Source organism: Amblyomma americanum, chromosome 4 (assembly GCF_052857255.1).
Source record: "Amblyomma americanum isolate KBUSLIRL-KWMA chromosome 4, ASM5285725v1, whole genome shotgun sequence".
NCBI lineage: Eukaryota > Metazoa > Arthropoda > Arachnida > Ixodida > Ixodidae > Amblyomma > Amblyomma americanum.
In genome coordinates, this window is record NC_135500.1 from 27,005,721 (window position 1) to 27,033,297 (window position 27,577).

The window sequence follows — 27,577 nt, forward strand, 5'->3', positions numbered from 1 at the left end:
ATCTTTTGCTGCTACCTGCGTGGAAAGCTGCCACCTGGGACAGACCTGCGCACGTCTTCCATTCTGCGCCTACTGCGGCAATGATTACGGACAGCGCCAGGTACTTAAGCTCAGTTGAAATCGAGCCACTCTGTGGGCACTGCGAAGCCTTCAGGTTGAAGCCTTCTGGAACGTTTATCCGGTTTTTACAGGCTTTCCTGTGCCATGCTTCTACTTCATATCACGCCTCAAGTACGTGCTTTGTCGTTACTAGCTTTAAAGATTAGCTCTTGCTGCTACCTTCGCGGAAGACAGCCACCTGGGACGCACCTGCGCACGTGTTCCCTTCGACGCCTTCTGCGGCAATGATTACGGATAGCGCCAGGTATTTAAGCTCAGTCGACATCAAGCCGCTTTTTGGGCACTGCAAAGCCTTCAGGATGAAGCCTTCTGAAACGTTTATCCTGTTTTTACAGGCATTCCTGAACCATGCTTGAACTTCAGATCGCGCCTCAAGTACGTGCTTTGTCGTTACAAGCTTTAAAGTTCATCTTTTGCTGCCACCTTCGTGGAAAGCTGCCACCTGTGACGGACCTCCACACGTGTTCCCTTCGACGCCTTCTGAGGCAATGATTACGGACAGCGCCAGGTATTTAAGCTCAGTCGACAACGAGCCACTCTGTGGGCACTGCGAAGCCTTCGGGATGAAGCCTTCTTAAACGTTTATCCTGTTTTTACAGGCTCTCCTGTGCCATGCTTCAGCTTCAGATCACGCCTCAAGTACGTGCTCTGTCGTTACCAGCTTTAAAGATCATCTTTTGCTGCTACCTCCGTGGAAAGCTGCCACCTGGGACGGACCTGCGCACGTGTTCTCTTTGACGCCTCTGGCGGCAATGATTACGGACAGCACCAGCTACTTATGCTCAGTCAAGACTGAGCCACTCTGTGGGCACGGCGAAGCCTTCAGGATGAAGCCTTCTGAAACGTTTATCCTGGTTTTACAGGCTTTCCTGTGCCATGCTTCAACTTTGGATCACGCCTCAAGTACGTGCTTTGTCGCTGCCAGCTTTAAAGATAATCTTTCGCTGCTACCGGCGTGGAATGCTGCCACCTGGGACGGACCTGCGCACGTGTTTCCTTGGACGCCTTCTGCGGCAATGATTACGGAGAGCGCCAGGTACATAAGCTCAGTCGACATCGAGCCACTCTGTGGGCACTGCGAAGCCTTCAGGATGAAGCCTTCTGAAACGTTTATTCTGTTTTTACAGGCTTTCCTGTGCCATGCTTGAACTTCAGATCACGCCTCTAGTACGTGCTTTGTCGTTACCAGCTTTAAAGATCATCTTTTGCTGCTACCTTCGTGGAAAGCTACCACCTGGGACGGAACTGCGCGCGTGTTCCCATCGATGCCTTCTGCGGCAATGATTACGAACAGCACCAGCTACTTTGGCTCAGTCGACATCGAGCCACTCTGTGGGCACGACGAATTCTTCAGTATGAAGCCTTCTGAAACGTTCATCCTGTGTTTATTGGCTTTCCTGTGCATGCTTCAACTTTGGATCACGCCTCAAGTACGTGCTTTGTCGCTACCGGCTTTAATGATAATCTTTCCCTGTTACCTGCGTGGAAAGCTGCCACCTGGGACGGACCTGCGCATGTGTTCTCTTCGACGCTTACTGCGGCAATGATTACGGACTGCGCCAGCTACTTCAGCTGAGTCGACTTCGAGCCACTCTGTGGGCACGGCGACGCCTTCAGTACGAAGCCTTCTGGAACATTTATCGTGTTTTTACAGGCTTCCCTGTGTCATGTTTCAACTTTGGATCACGCATCAAGTACGTGCTTTGATGCTACCAGCTTTAAATATCATCTTTCGCTGCTACCTTCGTGGAAAACTGCCACCTGGGACGGACCTGCGCACGTGTTCCCTTCGACGCCTACTGCGGCATTGATTACGGTCAGCGCCAGCTACTTAAGCTATGTCAAGACCAAGCCACTCTGTGGGCACTGCGAAGCCTTCAGGATGAAGCCTTCTGAAACGTTTATCCTGTTTTTCCAGGCTTTCCTGTGCCATGCTTTAACTTCAGATCACGCCTCAAGTACGTGCTTTGTCGTTACCAGCTTTAAAGATCATCTTTCGCTGCTACCTTCGTGGAAAGCTGCCACCTGGGATGGACCTACGCACGTGTTCCCTTCAAAGCCTACTGCGGCATTGATTACGGTCAGCGCCAGCTACTTATGCTCAGTCAAGACTGAGCCACTCTGTCGGCACGGCGAAACCTTCAGGATGAAGCCTTCTGAAACGTTTGTCCTGTTTTACAGGCTTTCCTGTGCCGTGCTTCAACTTTGGATCACGCCTCAAGTACGTGATTTGTCGCTACCAGCTTTAAAGATAATCTTTTTCTGCTACCTGCGTGGAAAGCTGCCACCTGGGACGGACCTGCGCACGTGTTCCCTTCGACGCCTACTGCGGCAATGATATACGGACAGCGCCAGCTACTTAAGCTCATTCGACATCTGGCCACTCTGTGGGCACGGCGAAGCCTTCAGGATGAAGCCTTCTGAAACGTTTATCCTGGTTTTACAGGCTTTCCTGTGCCATGCTTCAACTTTGGATCACGCCTCAAGTAGGTGCTTTGTCGCTGCCAGCTTTAAAGATAATCTTTCGCTGCTACCGGCGTGGAATGCTGCCACCTGGGACGGACCTGCGCACGTGTTTCCTTGGACGCCTTCTGCGGCAATGATTACGGAGAGCGCCAGGTACATAAGCTCAGTCGACATCGAGCCACTCTGTGGGCACTGCGAAGCCTTCAGGATGAAGCCTTCTGAAACATTTATCCTGTTTTTACAGGCTTTCCTGTGCCATGATTGAACTTCAGATCACGCCTCTAGTACGTGCTTTGTCGTTACCAGCTTTAAAGATCATCTTTTGCTGCTACCTTCGTGGAAAGCTGCCACCTGGGACGGAACTGCGCGCGTGTTCCCATCGATGCCTTCTGCGGCAATGATTACGAACAGCACCAGCTACTTTGGCTCAGTCGACATCAAGCCACTCTGTGGGCACGACGAATTCTTCAGTATGAAGCCTTCTGAAACGTTTATCCTGTGTTTATAGGCTTTCCTGTGCATGATTCAACTTTGGATCACGCTCAAGTACGTGCTTTGTCGCTACCAGCTTTAATGATAATCTTTCCATGTTACCTGCGTGGAAAGCTGCCACCTGGGACGGACCTGCGCATGTGTTCTCTTCGACGCTTACTGCGGCAATGATTACGGACTGCGCCAGCTACTTCAGCTGAGTCGACTTCGAGCCACTCTGTGGGCACGGCGACGCCTTCAGTACGAAGCCTTCTGGAACATTTATCGTGTTTTTACAGGCTTCCCTGTGTCATGTTTCAACTTTGGATCACGCATCAAGTACGTGCTTTGTTGCTACCAGCTTTAAAGATCATCTTTCGCTGCTACCTTCGTGGAAAGCTTCCACCTGGGACGGACCTGCGCACGTGTTCTCTTCGACGCCTTCTGCGGCAATGATTACGGATAGCGCCAGGTACTTAAGCTCAGTCGACATCAAGCCACTCTTTGGGCACTGCAAAGCCTTCAGGATGAAGCCTTCTGAAACGTTTATCCTGTTTTTACAGGCTTTCCTGTGCCATGCTTCAACTTCAGATCGCGCCTCAAGTACGTGCTTTGTCGTTACAAGCTTTAAATCTCATCTTTTGCTGCTACCTTCGTGGAAAGCTGCCACCTGTGACGGACCTGCGCACGTGTTCCCTTCGACGCCTTCTGAGGCAATGGCTACGGACAGCGCCAGGTACTTAAGCTCAGTCGACACCGAACCACTCTGTGGGCACGGCGAAGCCTTCAGGATGAAGCCTTCTGAAACGTTTATCCTGTTTTTACAGGCACTCCTGTGCCATGCTTCAACTTTGGATCCCGCCTCAAGTACGTGCTTTGTCGTTACCAGCTTTAAACATCATCTTTTGCTGTTACCTTCGTTGAAAGCTGCCAAATGGGACGGACCTGCGCACGTGTTCCCTTCGACGCCTACTGCGGCATTGATTACGGACAGCGCCAGCTACTTAAGCTCAGTCGACATCGAGCCACTCTGTGGGTACGGCGAAGCCGTCAGGATGAAGCCTTCTGAAGCGTTTATCCTGTTTTTACAGGCTTTCCTGTGTCATGCCTAAACTTTGGATCACGCCTCAAGTACGTGCTTTGTCGCTACCAGCTTTAAAGATAATCTTACGCTGCTACCTTCGTGGAAAGCTGCCACCTGGGACGGACCTGCGCACGTGTTCCCTTCGAAGCCTACTGCGGCATTTATTACGGTCAGCGCCAGCTTCTTAAGCTCAGTCAAGACCAAGACACTCTGTGGGCACTGCGAAACAATCGGGATGAAGCTTTCTGAAACGTTTATCCTGTTTTTACAGGCTTTCCTGTACCATGCTTCAGCTTCAGATCACGCCTCAAGTACGTGCTTTGTCGATACCTGCTTTAAAGATCATCTTTTGCTGCTACCTTCGTGGAAAGCTGCCACTTGGGACGGACCTGCGCACGTGTTCCCTTCGACGCCTTCTGCGGCAATGATTACGGTCAGCGCCAGGTACTTAAGCTCAGTCGACAACGAGCTACTCTGTGGGTACTGCGAAGCCTTCAGGATGAAGCCTTCTGAAACGTTTATCCTGTTTTTGCAGGCTTTCCTGTGCCATGCTTTAACTTCAGATCACGCCTCAAGTACGTGCTTTGTCGTTACCAGCTTTAAAGTTTAACTGTTGCTGCTACCTTCGCGGAAGGCTGCCACCTGGGACGGACCTGCGCACGTGTTCCCTTCGACGCCTTCTGCGGCAATGATTACGGATAGCGCAGGGTGCTTAAGCTCAGTCGACATCAAGCCACTCTTTGGGCACTGCGAAGCCTTCTGGATGAAGCCTTCTGAAACGTTTATCCTGTTTTTACAGGCTTTCCTGTGCCATGCTTCAACTTCAGATCACGCCTCAAGTACGTGCTTTGTCGTTACAAGCTTTAAAGCTCATCTTTTGCTGCTACCTTCGTGGAAAGCTGCCACCTGTGACGGACCTGCGCACGTGTTCCCTTCGACGCCTTCTGAGGCAATGGCTACGGACAGCGCCAGGTACTTAAGCTCAGTCGACACCGAACCACTCTGTGGGCACGGCGAAGCCTTCAGAATGAAACCTTCTGAAACGTTTATCCTGTTTTTACAGGCACTCCTGTGCCATGCTTCATCTTTGGATCACGCCCCAAGTACGTGCTTTGTCGCTACCAGCTTTAAAGATAATCTTTCGCTGCTATCTTCGTGAAAAGCTGCCACCAGGGACGGACCTGCGCACGTGTTCTCTTCGACGCCTACTGCGGCAATGATTACGGGCAGCACCAGCCACTTAAGCTCAGTCGACATCGAGCCACTCAGTGGGCACTGCGAAGCCTTCAGGATTAAGACTTCTGAAACATTTATCATGTTTTTACAGGCTATCCTGTGCCATGCTCAACATTGGATCACGCCTCGAGTACGTGCTTTGTCGCTGCCAGATTTAAAGATAATCTTTCGCTGCTACCTGCGTGAAAAGCTGGCACCTGGGACAGACCTGAGCACGCGTTCCCTTCTGCGCCTACTGCGGCAATGATTACGGACAGCGCCAGGTAGTTAAGCTCAGTCGACAACGAGCCACTCTGTGGGCACTGCGAAGCCTTCGGGATGAAGCCTTCTGAAAAGTTCATCCTCTTTTTACAGGCTTTCCTGTGCCATGCTTCAGCTTCAGATCATGCCTCAAGTACGTGCTTTGTCGTTACCAGATTTAAAGAAAATATTTCGCTGCTTCCTGCGTGGAAAGCTTCCACCTGGGACGGACCTGCGCACGTGTTCTCTTCGACGCCTACTGCGGCAATGATTACGGACAGCACCAGCTACTTAAGCTCAGTCGACACCGAACCACTCTGTGAGCACGGCGAAGCCTTCAAGATGAAGACTTCTGAAACGTTTATCCTGTTTTTACAGGCTTTCCTGTACCATGCTTCAGCTTCAGATCACGCCTCAAGTACGTGCTTTGTCGATACCTGCTTTAAAGATCATCTTTTGCTGCTACCCTCGTGGAAAGCTGCCACCTGGGACGGACCTGCGCACGTGTTCCCTTCGAAGCCTACTGCGGCATTGATTACGGTCAGCGCCAGGTACTTAAGCTCAGTCAAGACCGAGCCACTCTGTGGCACAGCGAAGCCTTCAGGATGAAGCCTTCTGAAACGTTTATCCTGTTTTTACAGGCTTTCCTGTGCCATGCTTCAACTTTGCATCGCGCCTCAAGTACGTGCTTTGTCGCTGCCAGCTTTAAAGATAATCTTTCGCTGCTACCTGCGTGGAAAGCTGCCACCTGGGACAGACCTGCGCACGTCTTCCCTTCTGCGCCTACTGCGGCAATGATTACGGACAGCGCCAGGTACTGAAGCTCAGTTGAAATCGAGCCACTCTGTGGGCACTGCGAAGCCTTCAGGATGAAGCCTTCTGGAACGTTTATCCGGTTTTTACAGGCTTTCCTGTGCCATGCTTCTACTTCAGATCACGCCTCAAGTACGTGCTTTGTCGTTACTAGCTTTAAAGAATAGCTCTTGCTGCTACCTTCGCGGAAGACAGCCACCTGGGACGCACGTGCGCACGTGTTCCCTTCGACGCCTTCTGCGGCAATGATTACGGATAGCGCCAGGTATTTAGGCTCAGTCGACATCAAGCCGCTTTTTGGGCACTGCAAAGCCTTCAGGATGAAGCCTTCTGAAACGTTTATCCTATTTTTACAGGCTTTCCTGTACCATGCTTGAACTTCAGATCGCGCCTCAAGTACGTGCTTTGTTGTTACAAGCTTTAAAGTTCATCTTTTGCTGCTACCTTCGTGGAAAGCTGCCACCTGTGACGGACCTCCGCACGTGTTCCCTTCGACGCCTTCTGAGGCAATGATTACGGACAGCGCCAGGTATTTAAGCTCAGTCGACAACGAGCCACTCTGTGGGCACTGCGAAGCCTTCAGGATGAAGCCTTCTGAAACGTTTATCCGGTTTTTACAGGCTTTCCTGTGCCATGCTTCTACTTCAGATCACGTCTCAAGTACGTGCATTGTCGTTACCAGCTTTAAAGATTAGCTCCTGCTGCTACCTTCGCGGAAAGCTGCCACCTGGGACGGACCTGCGCACGTGTTCTCTTCGACGCCTTCTGCGGCAATGGTTACGGTCAGCGCCAGGTACTTAAGCTCAGTCGACATCGAGCCACATTGTGGGCACTGCGAAGCCTTCAGGATGAAGCCTTCTGAAACTTTTATCCTGTTTTTACAGGCTTTCCTGTACCATGCTTTAGCTTCAGATCATGCCTCAAGTACGTGCTTTGTCGATACCAGCTTTAAAGATAATCTTTCGCTGCTACCTTCGTGGAAAGCTGCCACCTGGGATGGACCTGCGCACGTGTTCTCTTCGACGCCTACTGCGGAAATGATTACGGACAGCACCAGCTACTTAAGCTCAGTCGACATCGAACCACTCTCTGGGCACGGCGAAGCCTTCAGGTTGAAGACTTCTGAAACATTTATCATGTTTTTACAGGCTTTCCTGTGCCATGCTTCAACATTGGATCGCGCCTCGAGTACGTGCTTTGTCATTGAAAGATTTAAAGATAATCTTTCGCTGCTACCTGCGTGGAAAGCTGCCACCTGGGACGGACCTGCGCACGTGTTCCCTTCGACGCCTACTGCGGCAATGATTACGGACAGCGCCAGCTACTTAAGCTCAGTCGACATCGAGCCACTTTGTGGGTACGGCGAAGCCGTCAGGATGAAGCCTTCTGAAGCGTTGATCCTGTTTTTACAGGCTTTCCTGTGTCATGCTTAAACTTTGGATCACGCCTCAAGTACGTGCTTTGTCGCTACCAGCTTTAAAGATAATCTTTCGCTGCTACCTTCGTGGAAAGCTGCCACCTGGGATGGACCTACGCACGTGTTCCCTTCGAAGCCTACTGCGGTATTTATTACGGTCAGCGCCAGCTACTTAAGCTCAGTCAAGACCAAGCCACTCTGTGGCACTGCGAAACCATCGGGATAAAGCCTTCTGAAACGTTTATCCTGTTTTTACAGGCTTTCCTGTACCATGCTTCAGCTTCAGATCACGCCTCAAGTACGTGCTTTGTCGATACCTGCTTTAAAGATCATCTTTTGCTGCTACCCTCGTGGAAAGCTGCCACCTGGGACGGACCTGCGCACGTGTTCCCTTCGAAGCCTACTGCGGCATTGATTACGGTCAGCGCCAGCTACTTAAGCTCAGTCAAGACCGAGCCTCTCTGTGGCACAGCGAAGCCTTCAGGATGAAGCCTTCTGAAACGTTTATCCTGTTTTTACAGGCTTTCCTGTGCCATGCTTGAACTTCAGATCACGCCTCTAGTACGTGCTTTGTCGTTACCAGCTTTAAAGATCATCTTTCGCTGCTACCTGCTTGGAAAGCTGCCACCTGGGACAGACCTTCGCACGTCTTCCCTTCTGCGCCTACTGCGGCAATGATTACGGACAGCGCCAGGTACTAAAGCTCAGTTGAAATCGAGCCACTCTGTGGGCACTGCGAAGCCTTCAGGATGAAGCCTTCTGGAACGTTTATCCGGTTTTTACAGGCTTTCCCGTGCCATGCTTGTACTTCAGATCACGCCTCAAGTACGTGCTTTGTCGTTACTAGCTTTAAAGATTAGCTCTTGCTGCTACCTTCGCGGAAGACAGCCACCTGGGACGCACCTGCGCACGTGTTCCCTTCGACGCCTTCTGCGGCAATGATTACGTATAGCGCCAGGTACTTAAGCTCAGTCGACATCAAGCCACTTTTTGGGCACTGCAAAGCCTTCAGGATGAAGCCTTCTGAAACGTTTATCCTGTTTTTACAGGCTTTCCTGTACCATGCTTGAACTTCAGATCGCGCCTCAAGTACGTGCTTTGTCGTTACAAGCTTTAAAGTTCATCTTTTGCTGCTACCTTCGTGGAAAGCCGCCACCTGTGACGGACCTCCGCACGTGTTCTCTTCGACGCCTTTTGAGGTAATGATTACGGACAGCGCCAGGTATTTAAGCTCAGTCGACAACGAGCCACTCTGTGGGCACTGCGAAGCCTTCGGGATGAAGCCTTCTTAAACGTTTATCCTGTTTTTACAGGCTCTCCTGTGCCATGCTTCAGCTTCAGATCACGCCTCAAGTACGTGCTCTGTCGTTACCAGCTTTAAAGATCATCAATCAATCAATCAAAGGAAGCTTTATTTCATAATTCACAAAAAAATTGTACAAAATATTTGGACCGATAGCCTACATGGCTAGTGTCCGGTCCAATACAAATCAAGTCATTTAGGCATTCAGGCAACCACATAAATATGTAAAGTGAAAAAAAAAATGAAAACAGCGAATTAACACAGCAAAAGCATCCAGTGTCCGATCGCATGCAAAAACAAGGCATTTTGGCAAACGTACAAGGAAGGTATACACCGGCATTTTAAGAAACACAGAAACACAAAAAGGAAATCACATGATTACTTGATTATGCAAGAAATATAATTTAGAAGATAGTTTAAAATTTCTGGCAAGCTTTATTTCCAATGGCAATGTATTCCAGACTTTCGTCCCAATGAACTCGATTAATCTCTCACCGTATGTGTTGTGATGGATCGGAAGATTAAAATTACCATTAGCAGCATGTCTTGTGTTGCGAACAGGCAAAGTGAATAAGCTCATCGGGAGTGGAGAGTTAGTTGTTAACATGCAGTTTACTAGAAGGGAGATTTTATAGTCGCGTAGGGCGGAAAATTTTAGTACTCGAACTTCTTCAAACAGATTGTTACTTGGATGATGCAATGGAGAATATGTTATAATCCTTAGTGCTCGCTTCTGTAACCGTTGCAGAGGTGCGAGATAAGTTGAGTATGTGTGGCCCCATGATTCGCAGCAATAACTCATATGACAATGAACGAATGAGAAGTACAAGCTTCGTAATATGTTGCGAGGAAAGTATTGTCTAGCCTTAATAAGGACGTAGCAACCAAACGCAGCTTTATTACAAACGCTGTTCACTTGATTCTTCCAGTTAAGGTTATTGTCAAAGATAACACCAAGATATTTAAATGAAGGAACTGATTCGATTATACAATTGTTCAAGGAAATCCTAATATGGTTAAATTCAACGTTTCTTCTTCTTGTATGCTACCTCCGTGGAAAGCTGCCACCTGGGACGGACCTGCGCACGTGTTCTCTTTGACGCCTCTGGCGGCAATGATTACGGACAGCACCAGCTACTGAAGCTCAGTCGACACCGAACCACTCTGTGGGCACGGCGAAGCATTCAGGAATGAAGACTTCTGAAACGTTTATCCTGTTTTAACAGGCTTTCCTGTGCCATGCTTCAACATTGGATCACGGCTCAAGTACGTGTTTGGTCACTACCAGCTTTAAAGATCATCTTTCGCTGCTACCTTCGTGGAAAGCTGCCACCTGGGATAGACCTACGCACGTGTTCCCTTCAAAGCCTACTGCGGCATTGATTACGGTCAGCGCCAGCTACTTATGCTCAGTCAAGACTGAGCCACTCTGTCGGCACGGCGAAACCTTCAGGATGAAGCATTCTGAAACGTTTGTCCTGTTTTACAGGCTTTCCTGTGCCGTGCTTCAACTTTGGATCACGCCTCAAGTACGTGATTTGTCGCTACCAGCTTTAAAGATAATCTTTTCCTGCTACCTGCGTGGAAAGCTGCCACCTGGGACGGACCTGCGCACGTGTTCTCTTCGACGCCTACTGCGGCAATGATATACGGACAGCGCCAGGTACATAAGCTCAGTCGACATCGAGCCACTCTGTGGGCACTGCGAAGCCTTCAGGATGAAGTCTTCTGAAACGTTTATCCTGTTTTTACAGGCTTTCCTGTGCCATGCTTGAACTTCAGATCACGCCTCTAGTACGTGCTTTGTCGTTACCAGCTTTAAAGATCATCTTTTGCTGCTACCTTCGTGGAAAGCTGCCACCTGGGACGGAACTGCGTGCGTGTTACCATCGATGCCTTCTGCGGCAATGATTACGAACAGCACCAGCTACTTTGGCTCAGTCGACATCGAGCCACTATGTGGGCACGACGAATTCTTCAGTATGAAGCCTTCTGAAACGTTTATCCTGTGTTTATAGGCTTTCCTGTGCATGCTTCAACTTTGGATCACGCCTCAAGTACGTGCTTTGTCGCTACCAGCTTTAATGATAATCTTTCCCTGTTACCTGCGTGGAAAGCTGCCACCTGGGACGGACCTGCGCATGTGTTCTCTTCGACGCTTACTGCGGCAATGATTACGGACTGCGCCAGCTACTTCAGCTGAGTCGACTTCGAGCCACTCTGTGGGCACGGCGACGCCTTCAGTACGAAGCCTTCTGGAACATTTATCGTGTTTTTACAGGCTTCCCTGTGTCATGTTTCAACTTTGCATCACGCATCAAGTACGTGCTTTGTTGCTACCAGCTTTAAAGATTAGCTGTTGCTGCTACCTTCGCGGAAGGCTGCCACCTGGGACGGATCTGCGCACGTGTTCCCTTCGACGCCTTCTGCGGCAATGATTACGGATAGCGCCAGGTGCTTAAGCTCAGTCGACATCAAGCCACTCTTTGGGCACTGCGAAGCCTTCAGGATGAAGCCTTCTGAAACGTTTATCCTGTTTTTACAGGCTTTCCTGTGCCATGCTTCAGATTCAGATCACGCCTCAAGTACGTGCTTTGTCGTTACCAGCTTTAAAGATCTTCTTTTGCTGCTACCTTCGTTGAAAGCTCCCACCTGTGACGGACCTTCGCACGTGATTCCTTCTACGCCTTCTGCGGCAATGATTACGGACAGCGCCAGGTACTTAAGCTCTGTCGACAACGAGCCACTCTGTTGGCACTGCGAAGCATTCGGGATGAAGCCTTCTGAAACGTTTATCCTGTTTTTACAGGCTTTCCTGTGCCATGCTTCAGCTTCAGATCACGCCTTAAGTAAGTGCTTTGTCGTTACCACTTTTTAAGATCATCTTCTGCTGCTACCTTCGTGGAAAGCTGCCACCTGGGACGGACCTGCGCACATGTTCCTTTCGACGCCTACTGCGGCAATAATTACGGTAAGCGCCAGGTACTTAAGCTCATTCGACATCGAGCCACTTTGTGGGCACTGCGAAGCCTTCAGGATGAAGCCTTCTTAAACGTTTATCCTGTTCTTACAGGCTTTCCTGTGCCATGCTTCAACTTTGGATCACGCCTCAAGTACGTGCTTTGTCGCTACCAGCTTTAAAGATAATATTTCGCTGCTACCTTCGTGGAAAGCTGCCACCTGGGACGGACTTGCGCATGTGTTCTCTTCGACGCCTACTGCGGCAATGATTACGGACAGCACCAGCTACTTAAGCTCAGTCGACGTCGAACAACTCTGTGCTCACGAGGAAGCCTTCAGAATGAAGACTTCTGAAACGTTTATCCTGTTTTTACAAGCTTTCCTGTGCCATGCTTCAACATTGGATCACGCCTCAAGTACGTGTTTTGTCGCTACCAGCTTTAAAGATCATCTTTGGCTGCTACCTTCGTGGAAAGCTGCCACCTGAGACGGAGCTGCGCACGTGTTCCCTTCGACGCCTACTGCGGCAATGATTACGGACAGCGCCAGGCACTTAAGCTCAGTCGATAACGAGCCACTTTGTGGGCACTGCGAAGCCTTCGGGATGAAGCCTTCTTAAACGTTTATCCTGTTTTTACAGGCTTTCCTGTGCCATGCTTTAACTTCAGATCACGCCTCAAGTACGTGGTTTGTCGTTACCAGCTTTAAAGATTAGCTGTTGCTGCTACCTTCGCGGAAGGCTGCCACCTGTGACGGACCTTCGCACGTGTTCCATTCGACGCCTTCTGCGGCAATGATTACGGACAGCGCCAGGTACTGAAGCTCAGTCGACATCAGGCCACTCTGCGGGCACTGCGAAGCCTTCAGGATGAAGCCTTCTGAAACGTTTATCCTGTTTTTACAGGCTTTCCTGTGCCATGCTTCAACTTTGGATCACGCCTCAAGTACGTGCTTTGTCGCTACCAGCTTTAAAGATAATCTTTCGCTGCTACCTTCGTGAAAACTGCCACCTGGGACGGATCTGCGCACGTGTTCTCTTCGACGCCTACTGCGGCAATGGTTACGGACAGCACCAGCTACTTAAGCTCCGTCGACATCGAACCACTCTGTGCTCACGGGGAAGCCTTCAGGATGAAGACTTGTGAAACGTTTATCCTGTTTTAACTGCTTTCCTGTGCCATGCTTGAACTTCAGATCACGCCTTTAGTACGTGCTTTGTCGTTACCAGCTTTAAAGATCTTCTTTCGCTGCTACCTTCGTGGAAAACTGCCACCTGGGACGGACCTGCGCACGTGTTCCCTTCGACGCCTACTGCGGCATTGATTACGGTCAGCGCCAGCTACTTAAGCTCAGACAAGACGAAGCCACTCTGTGGGCATTGCGAAACCATCGGGATGAAGCCTTCTGAAACGTTTATCCTGTTTTTACAGGCTTTCCTGTACCATGCTTCAGCTTCAGATCACGCCTCAAGTACGTGCTTTGTCGATACCTGCTTTAAAGATCATCTTTTGCTGCTACCTTCGTGGAAAGCTGCCACCTGGGACGGACCTGCGCACGTGTTCCCTTCGACGCTTTCTGCGGCAATGATTACGGACAGCGCCAGGTACTTAAGCTCAGTCGACATCAGGCCACTCTGTGGGCACTGCGAAGCCTTCAGGATGAAGCCTTCTGAAACGTTTATCCTGTTTTTCCAGGCTTTCCTGTGCCATGCTTTAACTTCAGATCACGCCTCAAGTACGTGCATTGTCGTTACCAGCTTTAAAGATTAGCTGTTTCTGCTACCTTCGCGGAAGGCTGCCACCTGGGACGGACCTGCGCACGTGTTTCCTTCGACGCCTTCTGTGGCAATGATTACGGATAGCGCCAGGTGCTTAAGCTCAGTTGACATCAAGCCACTCTTTGGGCACTGCGAAGCCTTCAGGATGAAGCCTTCTGAAACGTTTATCCTGTTTTTACAGGCTTTCCTGTGCCATGCTTCAGATTCAGATCACGCCTCAAGTACGTGCTTTGTCGTTACCAGCTTTAAAGATCTTCTTTTGCTGCTACCTTCGTTGAAAGCTGCCACCTGTGACGGACCTTCGCACGTGATTCCTTCTACGCCTTCTGCGGCAATAATTACGGACAGCGCCAGGTACTTAAGCTCAGTCGACGTCGAACAACTCTGTGCTCACGAGGAAGCCTTCAGAATGAAGACTTCTGAAACGTTTATCCTGTTTTTACAAGCTTTCCTGTGCCATGCTTCAACATTGGATCACGCCTCAAGTACGTGTTTTGTCGCTACCAGCTTTAAAGATCATCTTTCGCTGCTACCTTCGTGGAAAGCTGCCACCTGAGACGGAGCTGCGCACGTGTTCCCTTCGACGCCTACTGCGGCAATGATTACGGACAGCGCCAGGTACTTAAGCTCAGTCGATAACGAGCCACTTTGTGGGCACTGCGAAGCCTTCGGGATGAAGCCTTCTTATACGTTTATCCTGTTTTTACAGGCTTTCCTGTGCCATGCTTTAACTTCAGATCACGCCTCAAGTACGTGGTTTGTCGTTACCAGCTTTAAAGATTAGCTGTTGCTGCTACCTTCGCGGAAGGCTGCCACCTGTGACGGACCTTCGCACGTGTTCCCTTCGACGCCTTCTGCGGCAATGATTACGGACAGCGCCAGGTACTTAAGCTCAGTCGACATCAGGCCACTCTGCGGGCACTGCGAAGCCTTCAGGATGAAGCCTTCTGAAACGTTTATCCTGTTTTTACAGGCTTTCCTGTGCCATGCTTCAACTTTGGATCACGCCTCAAGTACGTGCTTTGTCGCTACCAGCTTTAAAGATAATCTTTCGCTGCTACCTTCGTGAAAACTGCCACCTGGGACGGACCTGCGCACGTGTTCTCTTCGACGCCTACTGCGGCAATGATTACGGACAGCACCAGCTACTTAAGCTCCGTCGACATCGAACCACTCTGTGCTCACGGGGAAGCCTTCAGGATGAAGACTTGTGAAACGTTTATCCTGTTTTAACTGCTTTCCTGTGCCATGCTTGAACTTCAGATCACGCCTTTAGTACGTGCTTTGTCGTTACCAGCTTTAAAGATCATCTTTCGCTGCTACCTTCGTGGAAAACTGCCACCTGGGACGGACCTGCGCACGTGTTCCCTTCGACGCCTACTGCGGCATTGATTACGGTCAGCGCCAGCTACTTAAGCTCAGTCGACATCAGGCCACTCTGTGGGCACTGCGAAGCCTTCAGGCTGAAGCCTTCTGAAACGTTTATCCTGTTTTTCCAGGCTTTCCTGTGCCATGCTTTAACTTCAGATCACGCCTCAAGTACGTGCATTGTCGTTACCAGCTTTAAAGATTAGCTGTTTCTGCTACCTTCGCGGAAGGCTGCCACCTGGGACGGACCTGCGCACGTGTTTCCTTCGACGCCTTCTGCGGCAATGATTACGGATAGCGCCAGGTGCTTAAGCTCAGTTGACATCAAGCCACTCTTTGGGCACTGCGAAGCCTTCAGGATGAAGCCTTCTGAAACGTTTATCCTGTTTTTACAGGCTTTCCTGTGCCATGCTTCAGATTCAGATCACGCCTCAAGTACGTGCCTTGTCGTTACCAGCTTTAAAGATCTTCTTTTGCTGCTGCCTTCGTTGAAAGCTGCCACCTGTGACGGACCTTCGCACGTGATTCCTTCTACGCCTTCTGCGGCAATGATTACGGACAGCGCCAGGTACTTAAGCTCAGTCGACAACGAGCCACTCTGTGGGCACTGCGAAGCATTCGGGATGAAGCCTTCTGAAACGTTTATCCTGTTTTTACAGGCTTTCCTGTGCCATGCTTCAGCTTCAGATCATGCCTCAAGTACGTGCTTTGTCGTTACCACTTTTAAAGATCATCTTCTGCTGCAACCTTCGTGGAAAGCTGCCACCTGGGACGGACCTGCGCACATGTTCCTTTCGACGCCTACTGCGGCAATAATTACGGTAAGCGCCAGGTACTTAAGCTCAGTCGACATCGAGCCACTTTGTGGGCACTGCGAAGCCTTCAGGATGAAGCCTTCTTAAACGTTTATCCTGTTCTTACAGGCTTTCCTGTGCCATGCTTCAACTTTGGATCACGCCTCAAGTACGTGCTTTGTCGCTACCAGCTTTAAAGATAATCTTTCGCTGCTACCTTCGTGGAAAGCTGCCACCTGGGACGGACTTGCGCATGTGTTCTCTTCGACGCCTACTGCGGCAATGATTACGGACAGCACCAGCTACTTAAGCTCAGTCGACGCCGAACAACTCTGTGCTCACGGGGAAGCCTTCAGAATGAAGACTTCTAAAACGTTTATCCTGTTTTTACAAGCTTTCCTGTGCCATGCTTCAACATTGGATCACGCCTCAAGTACGTGTTTTGTCGCTACCAGCTTTAAAGATCATCTTTCGCTGCTACCTTCGTGGAAAGCTGCCACCTGAGACGGAGCTGCGCACGTGTTCCCTTCGACGCCTACTGCGGGAATGATAACGGACAGCGCCAGCTACTAAAGCTCAATCGACATCGAGCCACTCTGTGGGCACGGCGAAGCCTTCAGAATGAAGCCTTCTGAAACGGTTATCTTGTTTTTACAGGCTCTCCTGTGCCATGCTTCAACTTTGGATAACGCCTCAAGTACGTGCTTTGTCGCTGCCAGCTTTAAAGACAATCTTTCGCTGCGACCATCGTGGAAAGCTGCCACCTGGGAAGGACCTGCGCACGTGTTCTATTCGACGCCAACTGCGGCAATGATTACGGACAGCGCCAGCTACTTAAGCTCAGTCGACATCGAGCCACTCTGTGGGTACGGCGAAGCCGTCAGAATGAAGCCTTCTGAAGCGTTTATCCTGTTTTACAGGCTTTCCTGTGTCATGCTTAAACTTTGGATCACGCCTCAAGTACGTGCTTTGTCGCTACCAGCTTTAAAGATAATCTTTCGCTGCTACCTTCGTGGAAAGTTGCCACCTGGGATGGACCTACGCACGTGTTCTCTTCGAAGCCTACTGCGGCATTTATTACGGTCAGCGCCAGCTACTTAAACTCAGTCAAGACCAAGCCACTCTGTGGGCACTGCGACGCCAGCGCGATGAAGCCTTCTGAAACGTTTATCCTGTTTTTACAGGCTTTCCTGTGCCATGCTTCAACTTTGGATCGCGCCTCAAGTACGTGCTTTGTCGCTGCCAGCTTTAAAGCTAATCTTTCGCTGCTACCTGCGTGAAAAGCTGCCACCTGGGACAGACCTGAGCACGTGTTCCCTTCTGCGTCTACTGCGGCAATGATTACGGACAGCGCCAGGTACTTAAGCTCAGTCGACAACGAGCCACTCTGTGGGCACTGCGAAGCCTTCGGGATGAAGCCTTCTGAAAAGTTCATCCTCTTTTTACAGGCTTTCCTGTGCCATGCTTCAGCTTCAGATCACGCCTCAAGTACGTGCTTTGTCGTTACCAGATTTAAAGAAAATATTTCGCTGCTACCTGCGTGGAAAGCTTCCACCTGGGACGGACCTGCTCACGTGTTCTCTTCGACGCCTACTGCGGCAATGATTACGGACAGCACCAGCTACTTAAGCTCAGTCGACACCGAACCACTCTGTGAGCACGGCGAAGCCTTCAGGATGAAGACTTCTGAAACGTTTATCCTGTTTTTACAGGCTTTCCTGTACCATGCTTCAGCTTCAGATCACGCCTCAAGTACGTGCTTTGTCGATACCTGCTTTAAAGATCATCTTTTGCTGCTACCCTCGTGGAAAGCTGCCACCTGGGACGGACCTGCGCACGTGTTCCCTTCGAAGCCTACTGCGGCATTGATTACGGTCAGCGCCAGCTACTTAAGCTCAGTCAAGACCGAGCCACTCTGTGGCACAGCGAAGCCTTCAGGATGAAGCCTTCTGAAACGTTTATCCTGTTTTTACAGGCTTTCCTGTGCCATGCTTAAAATTTGCATCGCGCCTCAAGTACGTGCTTTGTCGCTGCCAGCTTTAAAGATAATCTTTTGCTGCTACCTGCGTGGAAAGCTGCCACCTGGGACAGACCTGCGCACGTCTTCCATTCTGCGCCTACTGCGGCAATGATTACGGACAGCGCCAGGTACTTAAGCTCAGTTGAAATCGAGCCACTCTGTGGGCACTGCGAAGCCTTCAGGTTGAAGCCTTCTGGAACGTTTATCCGGTTTTTACAGGCTTTCCTGTGCCATGCTTCTACTTTATATCACGCCTCAAGTACGTGCTTTGTCGTTACTAGCTTTAAAGATTAGCTCTTGCTGCTACCTTCGCGGAAGACAGCCACCTGGGACGCACCTGCGCACGTGTTCCCTTCGACGCCTTCTGCGGCAATGATTACGGATAGCGCCAGGTATTTAAGCTCAGTCGACATCAAGCCGCTTTTTGGGCACTGCAAAGCCTTCAGGATGAAGCCTTCTGAAACGTTTATCCTGTTTTTACAGGCATTCCTGAACCATGCTTGAACTTCAGATCGCGCCTCAAGTACGTGCTTTGTCGTTACAAGCTTTAAAGTTCATCTTTTGCTGCCACCTTCGTGGAAAGCTGCCACCTGTGACGGACCTCCACACGTGTTCCCTTCGACGCCTTCTGAGGCAATGATTACGGACAGCGCCAGGTATTTAAGCTCAGTCGACAACGAGCCACTCTGTGGGCACTGCGAAGCCTTCGGGATGAAGCCTTCTTAAACGTTTATCCTGTTTTTACAGGCTCTCCTGTGCCATGCTTCAGCTTCAGATCACGCCTCAAGTACGTGCTCTGTCGTTACCAGCTTTAAAGATCATCTTTTGCTGCTACCTCCGTGGAAAGCTGCCACCTGGGACGGACCTGCGCACGTGTTCTCTTTGACGCCTCTGGCGGCAATGATTACGGACAGCACCAGCTACTTATGCTCAGTCAAGACTGAGCCACTCTGTGGGCACGGCGAAGCCTTCAGGATGAAGCCTTCTGAAACGTTTATCCTGGTTTTACAGGCTTTCCTGTGCCATGCTTCAACTTTGGATCACGCCTCAAGTACGTGCTTTGTCGCTGCCAGCTTTAAAGATAATCTTTCGCTGCTACCGGCGTGGAATGCTGCCACCTGGGACGGACCTGCGCACGTGTTTCCTTGGACGCCTTCTGCGGCAATGATTACGGAGAGCGCCAGGTACATAAGCTCAGTCGACATCGAGCCACTCTGTGGGCACTGCGAAGCCTTCAGGATGAAGCCTTCTGAAACGTTTATTCTGTTTTTACAGGCTTTCCTGTGCCATGCTTGAACTTCAGATCACGCCTCTAGTACGTGCTTTGTCGTTACCAGCTTTAAAGATCATCTTTTGCTGCTACCTTCGTGGAAAGCTACCACCTGGGACGGAACTGCGCGCGTGTTCCCATCGATGCCTTCTGCGGCAATGATTACGAACAGCACCAGCTACTTTGGCTCAGTCGACATCGAGCCACTCTGTGGGCACGACGAATTCTTCAGTATGAAGCCTTCTGAAACGTTCATCCTGTGTTTATTGGCTTTCCTGTGCATGCTTCAACTTTGGATCACGCCTCAAGTACGTGCTTTGTCGCTACCGGCTTTAATGATAATCTTTCCCTGTTACCTGCGTGGAAAGCTGCCACCTGGGACGGACCTGCGCATGTGTTCTCTTCGACGCTTACTGCGGCAATGATTACGGACTGCGCCAGCTACTTCAGCTGAGTCGACTTCGAGCCACTCTGTGGGCACGGCGACGCCTTCAGTACGAAGCCTTCTGGAACATTTATCGTGTTTTTACAGGCTTCCCTGTGTCATGTTTCAACTTTGGATCACGCATCAAGTACGTGCTTTGATGCTACCAGCTTTAAATATCATCTTTCGCTGCTACCTTCGTGGAAAACTGCCACCTGGGACGGACCTGCGCACGTGTTCCCTTCGACGCCTACTGCGGCATTGATTACGGTCAGCGCCAGCTACTTAAGCTATGTCAAGACCAAGCCACTCTGTGGGCACTGCGAAGCCTTCAGGATGAAGCCTTCTGAAACGTTTATCCTGTTTTTCCAGGCTTTCCTGTGCCATGCTTTAACTTCAGATCACGCCTCAAGTACGTGCTTTGTCGTTACCAGCTTTAAAGATCATCTTTCGCTGCTACCTTCGTGGAAAGCTGCCACCTGGGATGGACCTACGCACGTGTTCCCTTCAAAGCCTACTGCGGCATTGATTACGGTCAGCGCCAGCTACTTATGCTCAGTCAAGACTGAGCCACTCTGTCGGCACGGCGAAACCTTCAGGATGAAGCCTTCTGAAACGTTTGTCCTGTTTTACAGGCTTTCCTGTGCCGTGCTTCAACTTTGGATCACGCCTCAAGTACGTGATTTGTCGCTACCAGCTTTAAAGATAATCTTTTTCTGCTACCTGCGTGGAAAGCTGCCACCTGGGACGGACCTGCGCACGTGTTCCCTTCGACGCCTACTGCGGCAATGATATACGGACAGCGCCAGCTACTTAAGCTCATTCGACATCTGGCCACTCTGTGGGCACGGCGAAGCCTTCAGGATGAAGCCTTCTGAAACGTTTATCCTGGTTTTACAGGCTTTCCTGTGCCATGCTTCAACTTTGGATCACGCCTCAAGTAGGTGCTTTGTCGCTGCCAGCTTTAAAGATAATCTTTCGCTGCTACCGGCGTGGAATGCTGCCACCTGGGACGGACCTGCGCACGTGTTTCCTTGGACGCCTTCTGCGGCAATGATTACGGAGAGCGCCAGGTACATAAGCTCAGTCGACATCGAGCCACTCTGTGGGCACTGCGAAGCCTTCAGGATGAAGCCTTCTGAAACATTTATCCTGTTTTTACAGGCTTTCCTGTGCCATGATTGAACTTCAGATCACGCCTCTAGTACGTGCTTTGTCGTTACCAGCTTTAAAGATCATCTTTTGCTGCTACCTTCGTGGAAAGCTGCCACCTGGGACGGAACTGCGCGCGTGTTCCCATCGATGCCTTCTGCGGCAATGATTACGAACAGCACCAGCTACTTTGGCTCAGTCGACATCAAGCCACTCTGTGGGCACGACGAATTCTTCAGTATGAAGCCTTCTGAAACGTTTATCCTGTGTTTATAGGCTTTCCTGTGCATGATTCAACTTTGGATCACGCCTCAAGTACGTGCTTTGTCGCTACCAGCTTTAATGATAATCTTTCCATGTTACCTGCGTGGAAAGCTGCCACCTGGGACGGACCTGCGCATGTGTTCTCTTCGACGCTTACTGCGGCAATGATTACGGACTGCGCCAGCTACTTCAGCTGAGTCGACTTCGAGCCACTCTGTGGGCACGGCGACGCCTTCAGTACGAAGCCTTCTGGAACATTTATCGTGTTTTTACAGGCTTCCCTGTGTCATGTTTCAACTTTGGATCACGCATCAAGTACGTGCTTTGTTGCTACCAGCTTTAAAGATCATCTTTCGCTGCTACCTTCGTGGAAAACTGCCACCTGGGACGGACCTGCGCACGTGTTCCCTTCGACGCCTACTGCGGCATTGGTCAGCGCCAGCTACTTAAGCTCAGTCAAGACCAAGCCACTCTGTGGGCACTGCGAAGCCTTCAGGATGAAGCCTTCTGAAACGTTTATCCTGTTTTTCCAGGCTTTCCTGTGCCATGCTTTAACTTCAGATCACGCCTCAAGTACGTGCTTTGTCGTTACCAGCTTTAAAGATTAGCTGTTGCTGCTACCTTCGCGGAAGGCTGCCACCTGGGACGGACCTGCGCACGTGTTCCCTTCGACGCCTTCTGCGGCAATGATTACGGACAGCGCCAGGTACTTAAGCTCAGTCGACAACGAGCCACTCTATGGGCACTGCGAAGCATTCGGGATGAAGCCTTCTGAAACGTTTATCCTGTTTTTACAGGCTTTCCTGTGCCATGCTTCAGCTTCAGATCACGCCTCAAGTACGTGCTTTGTCGTTACCACTTTTAAAGATCATCTTCTGCTGCTTCGTTCGTGGAAAGCTGCCACCTGGGACGGACCTGCGCACATGTTCCTTTTGACGCCTACTGCGGCAATAATTACGGTAAGCGCCAGGTACTTAAGCTCAGTCGACATCGAGCCACTTTGTGGGCACTGCGGAGCCTTCAGGATGAAGCCTTCTTAAACGTTTATCCTGTTCTTACAGGCTTTCCTGTGCCATGCTTCAACTTTGGATCACGCCTCAAGTACGTGCTTTGTCGCTACCAGCTTTAAAGATAATCTTTCGCTGCTACCTTCGTGGAAAGCTGCCACCTGGGACGGACTTGCGCATGTGTTCTCTTCGACGCCTACTGCGGCAATGATTACGGACAGCACCAGCTACTTAAACTCAGTCGACATCGAACAACTCTGTGCTCACGGGGAAGCCTTCAGAATGAAGACTTCTGAAACTTTTATCCTGTTTTTACAAGCTTTCCTGTGCCATGCTTCAACATTGGATCACGCCTCAAGTACGTGTTTTGTCGCTACCAGCTTTAAAGAAAATCTTTCGCTGCTGCCTGCGTGGAAAGCTGCCACCTGGGACGGACCTGCGCACGTGTTTCCTTCGGCGCCTACTGCGGCAATGATTACGGACAGCGCCAGGTACTTAAGCTCTGTCGATAACGAGCCACTCTGTGGCACTGCGAAGCCTTCGGGATGAAGCCTTCTTAAACGTTTATCCTGTTTTTACAGGCTTTCCTGTGCCATGCTTTAACTTCTGATCACGCCTCAAGTACGTGGTTTGTCGTTACCAGCTTTAAAGATTAGCTGTTGCTGCTACCTTCGCGGAAGGCTGCCACCTGTGACGGACCTTCGCACGTGTTCCCTTCGACGCCTTCTGCGGCAATGATTACGGACAGCGCCAGGTACTTAAGCTCAGTCGACATCAGGCCACTCTGCGGGCACTGCGAAGCCTTCAGGATGAAGCCTTCTGAAACGTTTATCCTGTTTTTACAGGCTTTCCTGTGCCATGCTTCAACTTTGGATCACGCCTCAAGTACGTGCTTTGTCGCTACCAGCTTTAAAGATCATCTTTCGCTGGTACCTTCGTGGAAAGCTGCCACCTGGGATGGACCTACGCACGTGTTCTCTTCGAAGCCTACTGCGGCACTGATTACGGTCAGCGCCATCTACTTAAGCTCAGTCAAGACCGAGCCACTCTGTGGCACAGCGAAGCCTTCAGGATGAAGCCTTCTGAAACGTTTATCCTGTTTTTACAGGCTTTCCTGTGCCATGCTTCAACTTTGGATCACGCCTCAAGTACGTGCTTTGTCGCTGCCAGCTTTAAAGATAATTTTTCGCCGCTACCTGCATGGAAAGCTGCCCCCTGGGACAGACCGGCGGACGTGTTCCCTTCGACGCCTACTGCGGCAATGATTACGGACAGCGCCAGCTACTTAAGCTCAATCGACATCGAGCCACTCTGTGGGCACTGCGAAGCCTTCAGGATGAAGACTTCTGAAACGTTTATCCTGTTTTTACAGCCTTTCCTGTGCCATGCTTCAACATTGCATCACGCCTCAAGTACGTGATTTGTCGCTACCAGCTTTAAATATAATCTTTTGCTGCTACCTGCGTGGAAAGCTGCCCCCTGGGACAGACCGGCGGACGTGTTCCCTTCGACGCCTACAGCGGCAATGATTACGGACAGCGCCAGCTACTTAAGCTCAATCGACATCGAGCCACTCTGTGGGCACTGCGAAGCCTTCAGGATGAAGCCTTCTGAAACGGTTATCTTGTTTTTACAGGCTCTCCTGTGCCATGCTTCCACTTTGGATAACGCCTCAAGTACGTGCTTTGTCGCTACCAGCTTTAAAGACAATCCTTCGCTGCGACCTTCGTGGAAAGCTGCCACCTGGGACGGACCTGCGCACGTGTTCTCTTCGACGCCAACTGCGGCAATGATTACGGACAGCGCCAGCTACTTAAGCTCAGTCGACATCGAGCCACTCTGTGGGTACGGCGAAGCCGTCAGAATGAAGCCTTCTGAAGCGTTTATCCTGTTTTACAGGCTTTCCTGTGTCATGCTTAAACTTTGGATAACGCCTCAAGTACGTGCTTTGTCGCTACCAGCTTTAAAGATGATCTTTCGCTGCTACCTTCGTGGAAAGTTGTCACCTGGGATGGACCTACGCACGTGTTCTCTTCGAAGCCTACTGCGGCATTTATTACGGTCAGCGCCAGCTACTTAAACTCAGTCAAGACCAAGCCACTCTGTGGGCACTGCGAAACCATCGGGATGAAGCCTTCTGAAACGTTTATCCTGTTTTTACAGGCTTTCCTGTACCATGCTTCAGCTTCAGATCACGCCTCAAGTACGTGCTTTGTCGATACCTGCTTTAAAGATCATCTTTTGCTGCTACCTTCGTGGAAAGCTGCCACCTGGGACGGACATGCGAACGTGTTCCCTTCGACGCCTTCTGCGGCAATGATTACGGTCAGCGCCAGGTACTTAAGCTCAGTCGACAACGAGCTACTCTGTGGGCACTGCGAAGCCTTCAGGATGAAGCCTTCTGAAACGTTTATTCTGTTTTTCCAGGCTTTCCTGTGCCATGCTTTAACTTCTGATCACGCCTCAAGTACGTGCTTTGTCGTTACCAGCTTTAAAGGTTAGCTGTTGCTGATACCTTCGCGGAAGGCTGCCACCTGGGACGGACCTGCGCACGTGTTCCCTTCGACGCCTTCTGCGGCAATGATTACGGATAGCGCAGGGTGCTTAAGCTCAGTCGACATCAAGCCACTCTTTGGGCACTGCGAAGCCTTCTGGATGAAGCCTTCTGAAACGTTTATCCTGTTTTTACAGGCTTTCCTGTGCCATGCTTCAGATTCAGATCACGCCTCAAGTACGTGCTTTGTCGTTACCAGCTTTAAATATCATCATTTGCTGCTACCTTCGTCGAAAGCTGCCACCTGTGACGGACCTTCGCACGTGATTCCTTCTACGCCTTCTGCGGCAATGATTACGGACAGCGCCAGGTACTCAAGCTCAGTCGACACCGAACCAATCTGTGAGCTCGGTGAAGCCTTCAGGATGAAGACTTCTGAAACGTTTATCCTGTTTTTAAGGCTTTCCTGCGCCATGCTTCTACTTCAGATCACGTCTCAAGTACGTGCTTTGTCGTTACCAGCTTTAAAGATTAGCTCTTGCTGCTACCTTCGCGGAAGACTGCCACCTGGGACGCACCTGCGCACGTGTTCCCTTCGACGCCTTCTGCGGCAATGATTACGGATAGCGCCAGGTACTTAAGCTCAGTCGACATCAAGCCACACTTTGGGCACTGCAAAGCCTTCAGGATGAAGCCTTCTGAAACGTTTATCCTCTTTTTACAGGCTTTCCTGTGCCATGCTTCAACTTCAGATCGCGCCTCAAGTACGTGCTTTGTCGCTGCCAGCTTTAAAGATAATCTTTCGCTGCTACCGGCGTGGAATGCTGCCACCTGGGACGGACCTGCGCACGTGTTCCCTTGGACGCCTTCTGCGGCAATGATTACGGACAGCACCAGCTACTTAAGCTCCGTCGACATCGAACCACTCTGTGCTCACGGGGAAGCCTTCAGGATGAAGACTTCTGAAACGTTTATCCTGTTTTTACATGCTTTCCTGTGCCATGCTTCAACTTTGGATCACGCCTCAAGTACGTGTTTAGTCGCTACCAGCTTTAAAGATCATCTTTCGCTGCTACCTTCGTGGAAAGCTGCCACCTGGGATGGACCTACGCACGTGTTCTCTTCGAAGCCTACTGCTGCACTGATTACGGTCAGCGCCATCTACTTAAGCTCAGTCAAGACCGAGCCACTCTGTGGCACAGCGAAGCCTTCAGGATGAAGCCTTCTGAAACGTTTATCCTGTTTTTACAGGCTTTCCTGTGCCATGCTTCAACTTTGGACCACGCCTCAAGTACGTGTTTTGTCGCTGCCAGCTTTAAAGATAATTTTTCGCCGCTACCTGCGTGGAAAGCTGCCCCCTGGGACAGACCGGCGGACGTGTTCCCTTCGACGCCTACTGCGGCAATGATTACGGACAGCGCCAGCTACTTAAGCTCAATCGACATCGAGCCACTCTGTGGGTACGGCGAAGCCGTCAGAATGAAGCCTTCTGAAGCGTTTATCCTGTTTTTACAGGCTTTCCTGTGTCATGCTTAAACTTTGGATCACGCCTCAAGTACGTGCTTTGTTGCTACCAGCTTTAGAGATAATCTTTCGCTGCTACCTTCGTGGACAGTTGCCACCTGGGATGGACCTACGCACGTGTTCTCTTCGAAGCCTACTGCGGCATTTATTACGGTCAGCGCCAGCTACTTAAGCTCAGTCAAGACCAAGCCACTCTGTGGGCACTGCGAAACCATCGGGATCAAGCCTTCTGAAACGTTTATCCTGTTTTTACAGGCTTTCCTGTACCATGCTTCAGCTTCAGATCACGCCTCAAGTACGTGCTTTGTCGATACCTGCTTTAAAGATCATCTTTTGCTGCTACCTTCGTGGATAGCTGCCACCTGGGACGGACTTGCGCATGTGTTCTCTTCGACGTGTACTGCGGCAATGATTACGGACAGCACCAGCTACTTAAGCTCAGTCGACATCGAACAACTCTGTGCTCACGGGGAAGCCTTCAGAATGAAGACTTCTGAAACGTTTATCCTGTTTTTAAGGCTTTCCTGCGCCATGCTTCTACTTCAGATCACGTCTAAAGTACGTGCTTTGTCGTTACCAGCTTTAAAGATTAGCTCTTGCTGCTACCTTCGCGGAAGACTGCCACCTGGGACGCACCTGCGCACGTGTTCCCTTCGACGCCTTCTGCGGCATTGATTACGGATAGCGCCAGGTACTTAAGCTCAGTCGACATCAAGCCACTCTTTGGGCACTGCAAAGCCTTCAGGATGAAGCCTTCTGAAACGTTTATCCTGTTTTTACAGGCTTTCCTGTGCCATGCTTCAACTTCAGATCGCGCCTCAAGTACGTGCTTTGTCGTTACAAGCTTTAAAGCTCATCTTTTGCTGCTACCTTCGTGGAAAGCTGCCACCTGTGACGGACCTGCGCACGTGTTCCCTTCGACGCCTTCTGAGGCAATGGCTATGGACAGCGCCAGGTACTTAAGCTCAGTCGACAACGAGCCACTCTGTGGGCACTGCGAAGCCTTCAGGATGAAGCCTTCTGAAACGTTTATCCTGTTTTTACAGGCTTTCCTGTGCCATGCTTCAACTTTGGATCACGCCTTTAATACGTGCTTTGTCGCTACCAGCTTTAAAGATAATCTTTCGCTGCTACCTTCGTGGAAAGCTGCCACCTGGGACGGACTTGCGCATGTGTTCTCTTCGACGCCTACTGCGGTAATGATTACGGACAGCACCAGCTACTTAAGCTCAGTCGACATCGAACAACTCTGTGCTCACGGGGAAGCCTTCAGAATGAAGACTTCTGAAACGTTTATCCTGTTTTTACAAGCTTTCCTGTGCCATGCTTCAACATTGGATCACGCCTCAAGTACGTGTTCTGCCGCTACCAG

At 50.5% G+C, this 27,577-nt stretch overlaps 1 protein-coding gene across 4 annotated transcripts in view; it reads left to right on the forward strand.

The window, feature by feature from the left end:
- LOC144127845 (2-Hydroxyacid oxidase 1-like) overlaps positions 1 to 27,577 on the forward strand; it is a 349,853-nt gene that overhangs the window by 230,377 nt on the left and 91,899 nt on the right. The window lies entirely within an intron of this gene.